Source organism: Ursus arctos, unplaced genomic scaffold (assembly GCF_023065955.2).
Source record: "Ursus arctos isolate Adak ecotype North America unplaced genomic scaffold, UrsArc2.0 scaffold_4, whole genome shotgun sequence".
Lineage (NCBI taxonomy): Eukaryota > Metazoa > Chordata > Mammalia > Carnivora > Ursidae > Ursus > Ursus arctos.
This window is the reverse complement of record NW_026623056.1, coordinates 76633983-76648573: the sequence shown is the minus strand read 5'-3', so window position 1 is coordinate 76648573 and position 14591 is coordinate 76633983. Positions and strand designations below refer to the sequence as shown.

The 14591-nt window shown below is 37.0% G+C and overlaps 1 pseudogene; it reads right to left on the bottom strand.

Moving 5' to 3' along the window:
- Positions 1 to 3689: 3689 nt before the first annotated feature.
- Positions 3690 to 4166, bottom strand: LOC113256022 (peptidyl-prolyl cis-trans isomerase A-like; annotated as a pseudogene).
- Positions 4167 to 14591: the final 10425 nt, after the last annotated feature.

Genomic DNA, 14591 nt, shown 5'->3' with positions numbered 1-14591 from the left:
GGAAGGAAAAAAGTTTGATTCTCTTTATAAGAAAACTGTTGCGTATGTGTTATGTTGCTGAATAGTAGAGAAAGACTAAATGATATTGAAAATAATGGGGTAAATGAAAAAAAAGTCTCAGCTTAAATACTGTGTCTGTCTTGTTAGAGAAGTGCTTGTGTAATTTTAATTCCAAATGCCTCCATATTTGCCATCTGTTTTTTCCTGGCATTGAGAATCAAGAAAGGCCAGACAGAAAGTATGTGAAATAAAATGGTTACTAATGCAGAAAGTGTGTTTAACCCTAAAACCTTATTATCAATTAAACTAATATTATGGATTCATGATTTTCTTTCAAAAATAATTTTCCCCCTCTAAACTGTCTTGGACAAGCCACTTCTTGCTACCAGCCATGTCTCAGGGGATGTGTACTGACTGGAAATTTTGAGCTTCTATAAAAGCGTTTATTAAATTTTTGAATAATTGCATTAAATACCAACAATAAGCAATCATCATTTTCATGTTTGTTGAGCAATTGCTCCTTGTTGAACCACAAACTTGGGCTACAAAATTCAGAATAAAGGGCAAAGTACAAGAAGTTCTTTGCATGGATAAAGCATTCGTAGATACTAAGAAACAAATAAACCAAACAAACCTCAACTAAAACCAAATTGAACATGAAAATAGCATTAGGACAAGTCCAATATACCTGGCGGAAAAATAAATCATAACAACAGTGTGTATTAACACAATTCTTTTCCGAAGAGTTTATGTCTACCTTTTCTCTGCTTTCTGCTTCTTTTCCCTTCTAAACTTAGGATGGTTCAAGGACAGGAGAGATGATATATTGTTCTTACTTTTCCTTCACTTACAAGGGAAACCAGAGAATGTGGAAATATCTTCAGGACATACATCCTCCAACTACCTTTCCAGTGAGAGGAAATCCCTTCTCAGGATCATGTCTGTCTAAACTAGAGCAGGGCCAGAGAACTACTCCCACTTTGATGCATGTTTTTGTTTGTTTGTTTTATTTTTATTTTTTGCTAGCTTCAATTGTTGGAGGGTCTTTTCTTATATGGAGCCGAATTGTTCCTCTGTGATCTAGTTTGGACATAGGGGGTAATTCTAGGCTCTATTCCATACGATAGGCTTTAAATGCTTCTTTCTTCTGTAGGTTAAGTATTCTCAGGTTCTTCAAGGGTCAGTTTTGAGAGTTCTTCTAGATGGTGTAACATCATAATAACCCTCTTCTTTTAATGTTACCTATGTTATAAATGTACCTACTAAAATGTGGTTAGAAAGTCAATTTAAGAAAATTTCAATTCAATTCAATCCAGGGAATAGTTTTCAAGCACTTTTGATGAGCCAGACACTCTGTTTGGCCCTGGGGCTGTGATAGTGAACACGACCATCTGTCCTCCTGAAGATCGCAGTTAGCAAAGACAGATATTCAATAAGTAATTACAACTGTGATGAGTGTTATGGAAGAGGATGTAAAGTTGTCTAAAGCAAGGGGGGTTTAATTAATCCTGGAGAGTCATGGAAGGCTTCTATGATGAGGAGATGTTTAAGAAGACTTGAAGCATGAGTAAAAATTAGCTGAGATAATAGAGGTTCAGGCAATGGAAGTGGTACAAGAGGAAGATTTCAGGTTCCCAAAGTCCAAGGGAAGACACTTTTTAAGAAGAGGATTCCAAGTTCTCACGTTAGTGGAGAGTCTTGAGTGGCTACAACCATTAGGTAATGGGGAACTCCATTGTTCAGGAAGGAGCAAGCCCTTGATTTTCTTTCTGTGTCATGCTACCTAGCTTTTGCAATGATTCCTCTTCTTATTTATACTACAGTTTTTCTCTTTCTTTCTCTCTCTCTTTCTCTTTCTTTCTTTCTTTCTTTCTTTCTTTCTTTCTTTCTTTCTTTCTTTTCTTCCTTCCTTCCTTCCTTCCTTCCTTCCTTCCTTCCTTCCTTCTTTCTTTCTTTCTTTCTTTCTTTCTTTCTTTCTTTCTTTCTTTCTTTCTTTCTTCTTCTTTCTTTTATTTAAATTCAATTAGTTAATGTATAGTGTATCATTAATTTCATATGTGGATGGGGTAACTGGGTGATGGGCATTAAGGAGGGCATGTAATGTATAATGAGCACTGGGTTTTATATGCAACTGATGGATTACTGAACTCTACACCATGGTTTTAACAGCTGTCCTGGTTATGTGAACATATTATCTCCAAAAAAAAAGTGCTTTAAAGATTTTACTTTTGGAAATAAGTGCTCAGCAGACAATCCCACTTGCTACTTAGCTATATTTATGTGCCACACAGCTAATTAGATAAAAACCAAAAGTGTTCAATGGATTTTGCATAAAAGAATTTATTGGTGACATTCCAAAGAGCTCTTGGTAGCTTAGTGGGAAATGTCAGATGGCAGTGGGTTGGGGAGTGAATAGGAGGTGAGCTAGTAAATACAGAGAATGCAGACACTCTAAAGAATCTTGGCTGTAGAAAGAAGAAAAGGGATAGGGTAAGTATCTAGAGGAAAAGAGGGATAAGGAAATGTCAGGGTTTTTTAAAATTTTATTTATTTTTTTAGAGAAGAGACTATGGCAAGATTAAATATTGCTGGAAGTACATTACTATTTATGGCAAAGTAAGAAATATGGGGAAAAGCTTCTCTAAAAGGAGGCCTCATCTATGGCCTTTGGTTGTTTCCAATTTGGTTTAGAAGGTAAATGTAAAACATAAGTATGACATAGAATAGGATATCCTATAATAAAGAACTTTTATTGTGAACTAGTGTGATGAGAAAAGGAAAAAAAGAAAATTAGGTACTATATGTTGAAGTGACAATATTTTCAAAAGGTGGTAGCAAACCAGCGATCAACTTGGGCTGGTAGTGTAGAAACAGAAGAGATTTTGAGGCTCATCTCCTTTATTTTCAATCAGTTTGACTTTAGGCAAGTTATGCAGCTTTTCCAAGCTTCTGTTTTCAGTTTGTGAAAAGGGATCATGGTGCTGAACTCACACTTTTGTGTTTGTGAAGAGGAGATAGTTCTTGTAAAGCTCCTACTATGATTAATTGTACAATAACTGATAGTTCATATAAAATCATAGATCATGGGACTTGAATGACAAAGACACTATTACTCTATCATGGTTTGCACATAGTAGCTCTTCACTAAAAAACTGGAGAGAAGAAAGGAGGAAGTGAAACGCACAACATGCACAAATACATGAAGTGAAAAATATGTGTGAGGACTGATGACAACAATTCAGACAGGTCTATAGGTGACGCCCTACAGTTTCATTGTGTTCTTGATATTAGGAAAATCTGGGAGATCAGCGTTCTTGGAAGTTAACTCCCTAGCAGTAATTCATGTTAGAAGTGTTAATTACATTATCTGTTATAACAGGTACAAATCTCCGTCCAAAATAAACCAGAGATGTAAGAAACGTGACTTGATTCTTCTACATATCAACTAAATTTTTCTTTGAATCTTTGTGGTTGGTGTTATTTTATTATATGAGTTCTTATCTCATAATCATAAACATAACCCTGCAGTCCAGCTAAACTTGGAAAAGAGTAAGGAAAATATGAACCCATAGAAGTTCAGCGAAAGCACAAACTTATAGAATATTTCGAGCAGATGGGGGTGAAGGGGTACTCTCCTGAGCTATAGAAAGAGTGGTCCGGTTGTTAAGATAAAACAAAAGTCAAATTTATTAGATTTGTCCAGAGTCAGCAATGGTGATCTTCTTGCTGGTCTTGCCATTTCTGGACCCAAAGCGCTCCATGGCTTCCACAATATTCATGCCCTCTCTCACCTTGCCAAAGACCACATGCTTGCCATCCAACCACTCAGTCTTGGCAGTATAGTTGAAAAACCGGGAACTGTTAGCATTTGCCATGTACAAGATGCCAGGACCTATATGCTTCGGGATGAAACTCTCATCATCAAATTTCTCCCCATAGATGGACTTGCTGCCAGTGCCATTATGGCATGTCAAGTTACCACCCTGGCACAGATCCTGGAATAATCCTGTGAAAGCAGGAACCTTTATAATGAAATCCTTTTCCCCCAGGGCTCAGAGCACAAAAGTTTTCTGCTGTATTTGGAACTTTCCAAACAGCTGGAAGGAGATGGGGCCCAAGGGCTTGCCCTCCACAGCAGTGTTGAAGAACACAGTGGGGCTGACCATGGCTGAGCAGTGGGGGCAGCTCCAAGGGGTGGCATCATCTGCAAGGTGTCTTTGAATCTTTAGTTTCTCAGGACATCAGACTCTTAAATTGTCTCTCTTTTCCCTCACTTGGGTCTAAGTTCCAGGGAGATATATGTAATTTCAAGATGTTGTATGACCCATCTTGTTTCTGAGTCATCTGTCCACATAGATATTTGCTGATCGGTCTACGGATTTGATTCCATTTGGTCCTTGCTCCCTGATCCATACAGTAAATTATTGAGACAACTCTCATTCTTGTATACTTAGGGCCTCAGGTCCAGTGGGTCTCTCTGATGTTTTCATGCCAGGCTTGAAAACCGATACATCATTCTATAGCTTTTATGCTATTACCTGGTAAGGGATTTCTCCTGGGATTTATCTATGGCTTCATTTGCCTTGATGTCTACTTTGTGACTCTATCACTTCTATGGGTTTATGATCTAGGAAAAGGGGCAAATATCCACATTTATTCTCTGTCTCCTCACTGAAGTTTTAATGTGGAGACCAGAGTCAAGACTATCTCTCTCTAAACAACCATACTTTGTCTTTCTTGTGCTGTCCCTCAGCCTAATTATTTTTCTCGTATTTGGGGAAAATCCCTCCCTTTATAGTTTTTGATAGCTTCCCCCGGATTCATTTTTTGCCTCCCAAATAACCACTTTATGGCATTAGGATCTGGAGAAATAAACCAGGGACGCATAGGAAGCTTCTGTTTTCCACCCTACCCTGGCACACCCACATCCTCAGGAAATAACTAGAATAGACTATTAGCCTGCATTAAGTGAGCAAGTGGAAAGGGAAAGCGGGAACTTTAGGGAAAAATCATTTATATTTCAACATCCCGTGATAATGACAACACATTACAAACCTTACAATTTGATGTATAACTTGTAAAAAGTAAGTTGATAAAGGCCCTACATTGATTATTTAAATTTGATCAGTGTCTCCAGCAATGCACTTCAGCATATTTCTATTCATCTGAATTCTTTGGAAAACAACGTGGACAAAGAATTCAGATTAGTTGGCAGAAATGTTAATGTCTGGCGATCGCAATTCTGAGATTATAGCGGCAACATTTTTAGACGGTTATATGGGTCTTACAGCTCATTTTACAAAGGAGATTACCACAATCCAGACTTTCGTCTGTTGGAAAGTCTGGAAAATTCAATACTGACTTTTACCCAAGGCTCTTGGTTACTTCCCAAGGGCATAAAATTACTTTTTGCAGTTTTGTGCTAAGTGGTATAGCATATACTATTTTTATTTACTTAAAATTTTATTCAATATAAAAATCAATTATCAAGTTGGTAGATTTTCACTGTTAGTCAATGCCCTCATGGAAATAAATTTCTGATCTTTGCTTTGTGTAATTGACAAAATATCAGGGTGAATTCTATTTAATTTTTGAAATCTAAGCAGTGTTACATGGTTTGTAATTGCTTTTGTTTCCCAGGCAGTTTCTCTACTAGATATTCTCTCCATACCAACCTCAGGATAGGTTAACATCCCTCAGAGATACGTGTAGGATTCAATGTTCTAGCATTAACATTTTCAATGACACAGCACAATGAAATTGAAGATCAGCAAGGTGATGAGTCATGACATAAATATTCAATATTACTTTTCTAAATGTCCAAATATATATTTGGTTCTAGGCTTTAGACATAAACCTCCGATGATACTAGAAGGATTTATGGTTAAGGGTAATACTACCCTCCAGGAAAGTTTCTAAAGAAACCCGTCATCTATACTAGTTGTAAAAGCCCAAGTGTGAGTGCAGCTATAGGGCTTCTTGCCCCCATGACAGTAGCAGGGATGTTGCTAAAATATTCTTCTATTCAAAGTGTGTATGATGTTATTATCGAACAATTGATGTCTCTGGGCCATCTGGCATTTCATAGCTAGGCACTGCACCAGCACCATGTGGTGAAGTGCTAGGGGCAGGAAATTGTGGTTTATTTCATTGTTTTGCTAACAAAGACTCAGAAGTCAATAATTGCTTGACATTTCTGAAAGTGTCTTCCAGTTGGAGAGAACACACTTAGACGATGAAATAATGAAAGGGTTGTGCAATGAATTTGTGTGTGTGTATGTGTGTGCAATATACAAAGTCTGGTATGTGATGGTCTGGTTTTGCTTCTGGAGAAGATAAATTGTAGAGTATGATTGTCAGCACACCTCTGTCTAAAGTGAGTGAAGTAATTCAAGCAAACACACATTTTACAAGGTCGGGATTCATTTTTCTGTTCTCTTCCTGACTCAGATACATGATATATAAAAGTGAGGGAGGCCTCTTGAATTCTGTCTGAGTGTATCTGATATTAGTCCTGCAGTTTGGACACATTCACATATGATAACATATCAAGAATCTCAGGTATCAGGGCTTTCAACAGCAACATTAGAAAATTCTAGGCATGGACTTTCCAAACCAACTTACCAGAATGTCTATCAGTAGGTGTCAGTTTAATGTCTGTAGTAGTGTCTGTGATAATCAAATCATTGCTGCCTTGGGCCAGAACTTCACAGAGTGGCTAACTATGGGTCTGACCATATAATTATATTTAAAGTCAGAATGATGGAGTTGAAATTTCATGAGTCAAAGAGAAGGATGAATTTGGGCCCTGACACCCAGTAAGTCTGAATAGGGGCAAATTACAAAACCCACTTGAATATTAATTTCATTATGAAGACAATAATAACTTCCTTAAAGCATTGTTTTAAAGATTAGTTGAGAAAAGAAGTATGAGATCACAGACCTAGATTTAGGGCTCAATAACTTTTAGATGAATCTTTTTAGGTAAATATTTAATTACCTTAAAAAAATCCCCATTTCTAATACTTTTTTTTTTTTTAAACAAATAGAGACTCTTAACAGGGTTAGAGTAAGAGGGGTAAGCCTTTTTACCTGATTTTTCATTTTATTTTTCAGACAACAAATGTGATTTCCCCTACATTTCTAGTATGATAGAAAGGATAAGGGTTTTGGATTTGTGTGTGTTTGAATTTTCCATATGTTTTAGCCTCTTAGATTTTAAGAGATGGGTGTCTGTTGCAGGAGAGGAGAGGTTGCAAGAAAGCAGTGGTGATCAGCTTTGCTTCAGCAAAGTACAGAGAGTGTGAAATGTCTAACAAAGTGCAGGCTTTGAATAATGTTGCCTTTGAAACTCATTCATTTGTGGGAACATATTGGCTGTTCTTATTTGGCACAAACAATCTAAAAGATAGTCTGCACTGGTCAGTTTTCAACTGGATATTTGGTCTACATGGACATATCTAGCCTTCAGTTTCCAGAAATCTCTCTGGGTCATTTGGCATTGCTTTACATTGGGTAGGAAAGAAGCTAGCCATCTGAGCACTTGCTTTTGAAAAACTCTCAGTTCTGAATATTGGAGAGACATCCATTTTTATTCTTAGAAATGACTTAATCATTTTAACATTCAATCATTTATTTATCCATGATTCAAGTTTTTATTTATTCAAATATTCATATACATGCATTCAAGAAATAAGTTAAATGCTGGCACAGCTAAGGCACTGGGCTAGATCACCTGATTTGAGTCATTCGCCTGGACAAATGTTCCATGTGCCCATCAGGGTTGTGGGATTTCTAGTTTGTATTAGGGTTTTTCAGAAAAAGAGAACCAATATGTTTGTTTCTTCCTTATGAGAAATTGGCTCATGCAATTATGGAAACTGAGAAGTCTAAAAATCTGAAGTTGCTAGCTCAAGACCCAAGAAGAGCTGCTATTTTAGTTGGAGTCTGAAGGCAGGAAAGGACAGTATCTTGGTTCAAGGCAATCAGGTGGGGGGAGTTCTCTTTTACTTGTGTGCCGGCCAGCCCTATTGTTCAAGTCTTCAACTAATTGGATGAGGCCCACCCACATTATGGAGAGCAATCTGCTTTACTTATAAGGCCTACTGAATCAAATGTGAATCTCATTTTAAACCACCCTCATGGACATATACAGCATAATTTTTGACTGAATATCTAGGCAACCCATGGCGCAGTCATGTTGAGGCATAAAACTAATCACCACACTGTTTTTATTGTTGGAATAATAAAATGTTGAACTAAAAAAAATTGTTATAAATCAAAACGTATCTTTAGAATGTTTATTTTCCTGAGCTTGATAATTCTCCTATAGAGAGTCTGTCATTTCCTCTCAGCTTCAGAATTTTTTAAGTTTTATTCAAAATTCCAAGTACTCCTAAAAGTTATTGACCAGTGTCCTGCTTTAGAATCCTCCTAAAGTTTGTCTATTCAACAGTTATTAAAATATTCAAATATATATCCAGCCCTGGGAAGGAACAAATGTTACTTCAACTTTCTTAAATTCATCAATAGTTTTGAGGACTATAACATAAAAGAGAACATTTATTTTATATTACATACATCCTCAGTAGATATTTCACACTTTCCTGTGTGCAGAACTTCTACTGGAACGATGATCTCTATTCAACTGCCATAAAACAACTCCCACACCAAGAAAGCTGCCTTGAATTTTTATATATTTTTAAGCAGGTTCATAAAAAATAGGTCCCTTGCCCTTCTGTAGAGATGAAAGAGCAATAAATATATTAATATCATTCAAAGAAGTGTGAACATAAAGTGAACTTCATGCATCCTTATTCTAATTGCAAATCATTCTTGCTCTTTCATGGTCACATCACATATAATGAGATTCAGTCAGAGGTCACCTTTAAAAGCAAATCCTTGGCCCAACATACTTGTTTTCTTCCACTCTCTGTCTCCCACCTTCAGGCCCTCTGGGTCCTCTGTTCTCACTGTTAAATTCAAGATCTTCATATGAGCTTCTGCTGTGGTTCCAGGGTTTGGAATCACTCATCCTTATGTATACAGCGATACCTCAAGACTAGAGGAAATAACCGACTTCAACTGAATCATGCCTTCAGTGAGAACGTGTGTTAGCCCATATGCCCTTTCATTTATGCTCTTCAACCATTTAGCAGTGACAAACTTAAATCAGGCAAAAAACAATTAAGAATTAAGTTTGCTTTATGTTCAGGTAGGCAATGAACCATACCCAAATAACTTTTTTTTTTTTAATCTTTTGCTCCCAAGTCTGGCCCTAACTATTGATAGAATAGTTAACTCAGTATATATGCTGTCACTTGGAGTTGATGTCCCATGTGCTGCTCACCACGTTTTTCTTCTGTTCTGACCTGTTAATAATAATAAACACATGCCAATAGCTGTTCTCCACCCCTCTTCTACCAAAAAGTTTTGGTACCCTGGGATAAGCCCTCAGTTCTCATGTGGTGCCACTCACACCACCCATACCCTGCATTTTCCAGGTAGGAGTGTTTTCATTATCATTTCTCCATTGAATTCTTTTCCCTGGTAAAGTATCTACCATTCAAAATCCCACCAGAGGACACAAATTTGATTTTGGAAAACCATATATTCTAGAACCAAGCTTTCTAAATCTCATTAAAGAACACTTCATTTCCCTATGCCTTGGTCCAGTTAATACCTTAATTAATGAATTTTTCATTTCAATTATTAGAAATCTTATACCCTTGTTTTAGGTCTCTAGGGTTTGATGACCAGATTTCTTTCATAAATAAATTCCATCTGCCCTCAAGACAGGCATCTAATGGCTTATGGCTAGTTGAATTTTATTTTGAGGGCTAAATTACAGACAGATCTTTCTTCCTGAACTTAGTTAAGACTCAATTTGTGTAGAATAAAAAATTGATTCCATGAAATCAGATATTAGATTAAAATGCTTTTAGAACATTTTAATATAATTATAAGATGATTAAACTTAAATTCAGAAACTGAAGGGATAATTTTTTTTAATGGAACACTTATTCTAAGTAAGACTATTAAAAGATTACATTGCATAAACAATCTGAAATTCCAAATGTAAGTAATAACATAGATTGGAAGTTCTTTCAGTGGAGATTTTTAGACATCATAATTTCCTGAAACTGGCATATATTATAGAAGTAATTAATTGCAGATTTCTAAAATTCTAAAAAGAATCCATTTAATCTCTATCTCTTGTGTATTGTAATGAAGAATGTAGTCATGTCCATATTATTTCTTTAGGTGAACCACTTGAATTGAATGAAAGAATATAACCGAATAATTGCATTGACTGAAAAAGCTGAGTATTTTTGGCATTTGAAATGGCCTCGGGCTTCCTATTACATTTATGATTTTCTCTTTGGTTTTGCAGCAGTACGTGTGTAGGTTTTGTGTATCTCTCATATTAGCTTTCTGGAATTGAGAGGTGGGGTGAAGCCTGGAAAACTCCCCCAACAAGGTCAAGTTCCTGTTGACTAATTCTGTGATCACCAAGAACAGTCTCTGAGTCCTTGAGGCCAAAGGCTGTGGCACAGGCTGTGTTTGGAGCTGAGTGTGGTTTCTGAGAGGCTTCAGCTCAGTGGATGAGGACAGGCTCCAGGAAGCCTTCGGTCACATATTCACAAACCAGTGTGAGTAGAGGGTCTGTGGGTGTGATGAATGCCTGGATGACTCATGGGGGAGGGGAGTGTTAACAGGACTCTCCATCAGACGCCACTTGCTATAATTTTCCTACGTTATGCTTGGAAAGCCCCCCTCATGGAGGAGAGGCAGGTTGATGTTTGTCTATTTCAAAAGTGCTCTGGTAGAGACAAGTATTTTCATTTTCAAAAGCCCTGAGAATCCCTGAAAGGCTATCTAACTGGTCAATGTACTGGAGCCCATTCCCTTAACCAAAATATTGTTTATTCTCCCTTTTGGAGACTTGTGCTTCCTCCTACTGCGATTTGAATCAATGGAAGTCCAAACTGGGGTTGGCTCTTCGTTTCTTCTCTCAACTGTGTCCTAGCTACCCAAGGTTAACCTCTCCATCTGGGTTCTTTATTTTATATTTTAAATAGTAAATGGAGGACTTGCTTTCCCCACCACCTTGCCATGATAAAGGTAATAACTTCTCATTATAGGAAGGTTGGCAAAGTAAAAAGAAAACAAAATTATTTATGGCTCCACTCAACCACAGTAAACTATCACTAATTGTTAGTGGTTTCTTTCTTTCTTTCTTTCTTTCTTTCTTTCTTTCTTTCTTTCTTTCTTTCTTTCATCCAAACTCCCTCAGCTCATACCCTTTGCTCCATATACAGCATTCAGTGTGGGGTTTTATCATATATTTATAACTCCTTTAGGAGTTATATACATGTCCACTTTAGACAGTTTGGTAGACAAAATCTATATATACAAGAAAAAATACCCATCACCAGCATTAATACTTTAGTATATTTCTCTACCAGTCATGGTTCATTGTCAGCATGAAAGAAGGTTTCCTTTATAACCAAAAACTTTTTGTAAATATTATTTATGAAAGTCAAGGAAGAGAGAATATTTTAGGGATCTATCAAAACTTTTTAAAAACAATGTCTTCAGAGTATTTCCAATATACTATTTGGTGAGAAAACAAAGCATATGGACCATCATGGAGAAGCCCGCATCTCAGAGTGACTTCTTGTGTACAATCCTGTTTCTTCCCCCTTCCTTCATTCCCAACATCCTTATCTATGACACTAAAAAGAAACTAGAAAACTTCTGTCTTGTTTTGATTTTTTTCCTTCAAAGTCCTGCAAATACAGATTCCCTGAAAATGTACCAAGATTTACAGGAAGAAATGGTAACTTGTATACTTTTAGTCCTTTTATGTACTTCTTACTAGCTTTGTTTTATCTGTATCCTTACAGATACAGATAAAGATATTTATCCTTATCTTTTATTTATTTGTAGTTCATATGGAATATTTAAAAACACAGATGATGATTATTTTTCACATAATAAAGAGTATTAAATACCTTACAGAGGGCAAGGCACATATTAGATGCATTTCTTGTTATTGCTAAGAAATAAGATTGAATGAATAAATTCTATTTATGTTATAGTAGCAAACAGATGAAAAACCCTAGGCCCTTCTCTGGAGTACAAATTTTAAATTCAGAATCCAGAGAACCTTGTAATTGTATTATTAGAGCACACCTGGAAAGGTTAGGAAAACAAAGATCCCAACTTCTGACGGTGTTTTGGGAGAATCACAAATGTGATGAATTTCAAACTTAGGATCTTTGATTTAGAAAGCTTTGATTTAGCATTAAAAAAACTCTGCATTTTCCCTAGATTTATTAAGAAAAATTTACAGAAAGAAAGATTTTTCCTGGCCATGATCAATGCAGACAAAATCATTTGCTGTTTCAATTGCACAAGGAAAAACACAAGTAATGATTAATTGATCTAATTTTTTATGTGATTAATAAAGCATTCTGCTCACTATTAATGTGTGATAAGAGATGTGACTTTTCTTTTTAATATAGAAAAATCATCAAGGGGATGATTTTATATTGCATTTCTACTTTTCTCAATCGAATACTTTTTTGAGAAAACTTTTTGTTGAAGTATCACACATGCAAAAATGTGTGCAAATCCTAAGTATATAGTTAGATCAATTTTCACAAAGAGAATACACTCATGCTACCAATGGCCTGATCAAGAGCTAAAAACTTGCTTGTACCCCACAGGCTTTTTGTGCCTCTCCTCTTCCTCTTCCTCCTCCTCCTCCGTCCTTAAACTGCATGATGATGAGCACATCATGACAAGCGTATTCTTTAATTCCCATCCCTATTTGGCCCCTCACCCCACCCCTCCCCTCTGGAGATGTGAATTTTTTTATTCCCCTCTCCCTTCTTCCCTCCTTCCCTTCCCTCTTACTTCCTACTTCTCCCCTTTCTCACTTTCTCCCACTTTCCCTCCTTCCCTCTCTTTTTTCTTCCATTCTCTATTTTGTTTTACAGAATTTTAAAGGCAACTTTCAAGGTATAATATCAATATGTGTTATGAAAGAGTTTTCATTATATTATTGAGATATTACATATTGAATCACCATTTGATCCACCATTTCCCAGATTTAAATGAGTATGCTCATTGTTTTAAGCACATTTGTTTCAAATAAATACGTCCTTGTGTAATTATTGAATGCTACTTTAAAACTAATTCACAAGACAGTTTGTGTAAAAATCAGCAGCCTTCCATTTATGATTATGAGCTCCCAGAATCCTTATTAGTGAACTGGAAGTGTAAGGAAGTGGTGTATTGTCAAGGTCTCAATTCTGGCAGTTCTGGTATTTTCTCTGAGGAGGGGTGATGACTGAGCATTGTTTCTCCCAACGTTGAACTTCTTTTTTCCAGGGAGGCATTTTGATGAATAACGTGAGCAACTAAACACTCGATATTCTTGCAGATTTGATTTTGCGCACACCAGTGTGTAGAGATAAAGATATTAATGAAATGAAGCAATCCGGACTCTGACTAGTGAGCAGTGTGAGGGAGAAATGCAGTGAATGGTTTCAGTTCCGGCGCTGGTGTAAAACAGAGGGAGTTTTACAGCGAGCAGCCGAAGGGTTTGATCTCAGAATTTAACAGTTCTTGCTTGAGCGACACATAGTAGAGGGTCCACCAACCCTTTGCCTTGTGAAACATCAACATTTTTCAGGCAGTTTAAGTCTTTGTAGAAATGAGAAGGTGGCGGGATGCCAATATAGGAATTTGCATCAGGGCCAAAATAGTGTTTAGAGAACAATTTGGTCTCTTCTGTAGCAATCTGGGGTGATTTTTCAGTTTCGATGTCTGACATAAGAATTGGTGACTTGTCACCTGCCTGCTCAGGTTTGCGTGGAGTGGGTTGGGGTTCTGATAAAGAGGGTCATGAATGAGCTTATGAATGTAGGTTAGGTCTCCTATGGTCTGAGAGGTCTCACAACTTAAGTACTTTACATTATTCATGGCCGTTCTATCACCTTTGTTAATAACACCTGAGTAGGAGACTGTTTCAGAGCGTGGGACTCTTATCTCATGCCATTGATTGAAATTGTCCTTTTGAAAATATAAGGCAAATGACTAGCAAAGGGATCAAAAGCTTTGATATCCCCCTTCACCTCCCCCCCTTTTTTTTAAAGTAAACTCTTCCCTCAATGTGGAGTCAAACTCATGATTCCAAGATCAAGAGTTGCGTGTTTGATCGACTGAGCCAGCCAGGTGCCCCTGATGACCCTCTTCTAGAGTGTTAGCTATGGGTAGAGGCATATGGAGGATAGGATACAAAGGTAGTTTTGAGGGAACATCCCAGAGAAGTCTTTAATTCAAAGTTAGAGAGTTTTGATTTTATTTCTTGGTGGAGGGGCACCCATAAGAATAAGTTAGAAGGGGGAGTGACAGTATCTATGGAAAAGATTTTGTCTTTTTCAGGCAGAGGTCTGCAGGATGCAATGGAGACAGAAACGTAGAGAAGGGGTAGTCAGTTTTCAAAGCGTTAGCCCAAAGTCCAACTTCCAGAAAATTGTTACCAGCCCTAGAAAAGGCTGGGCTTGAGAGACATCAGT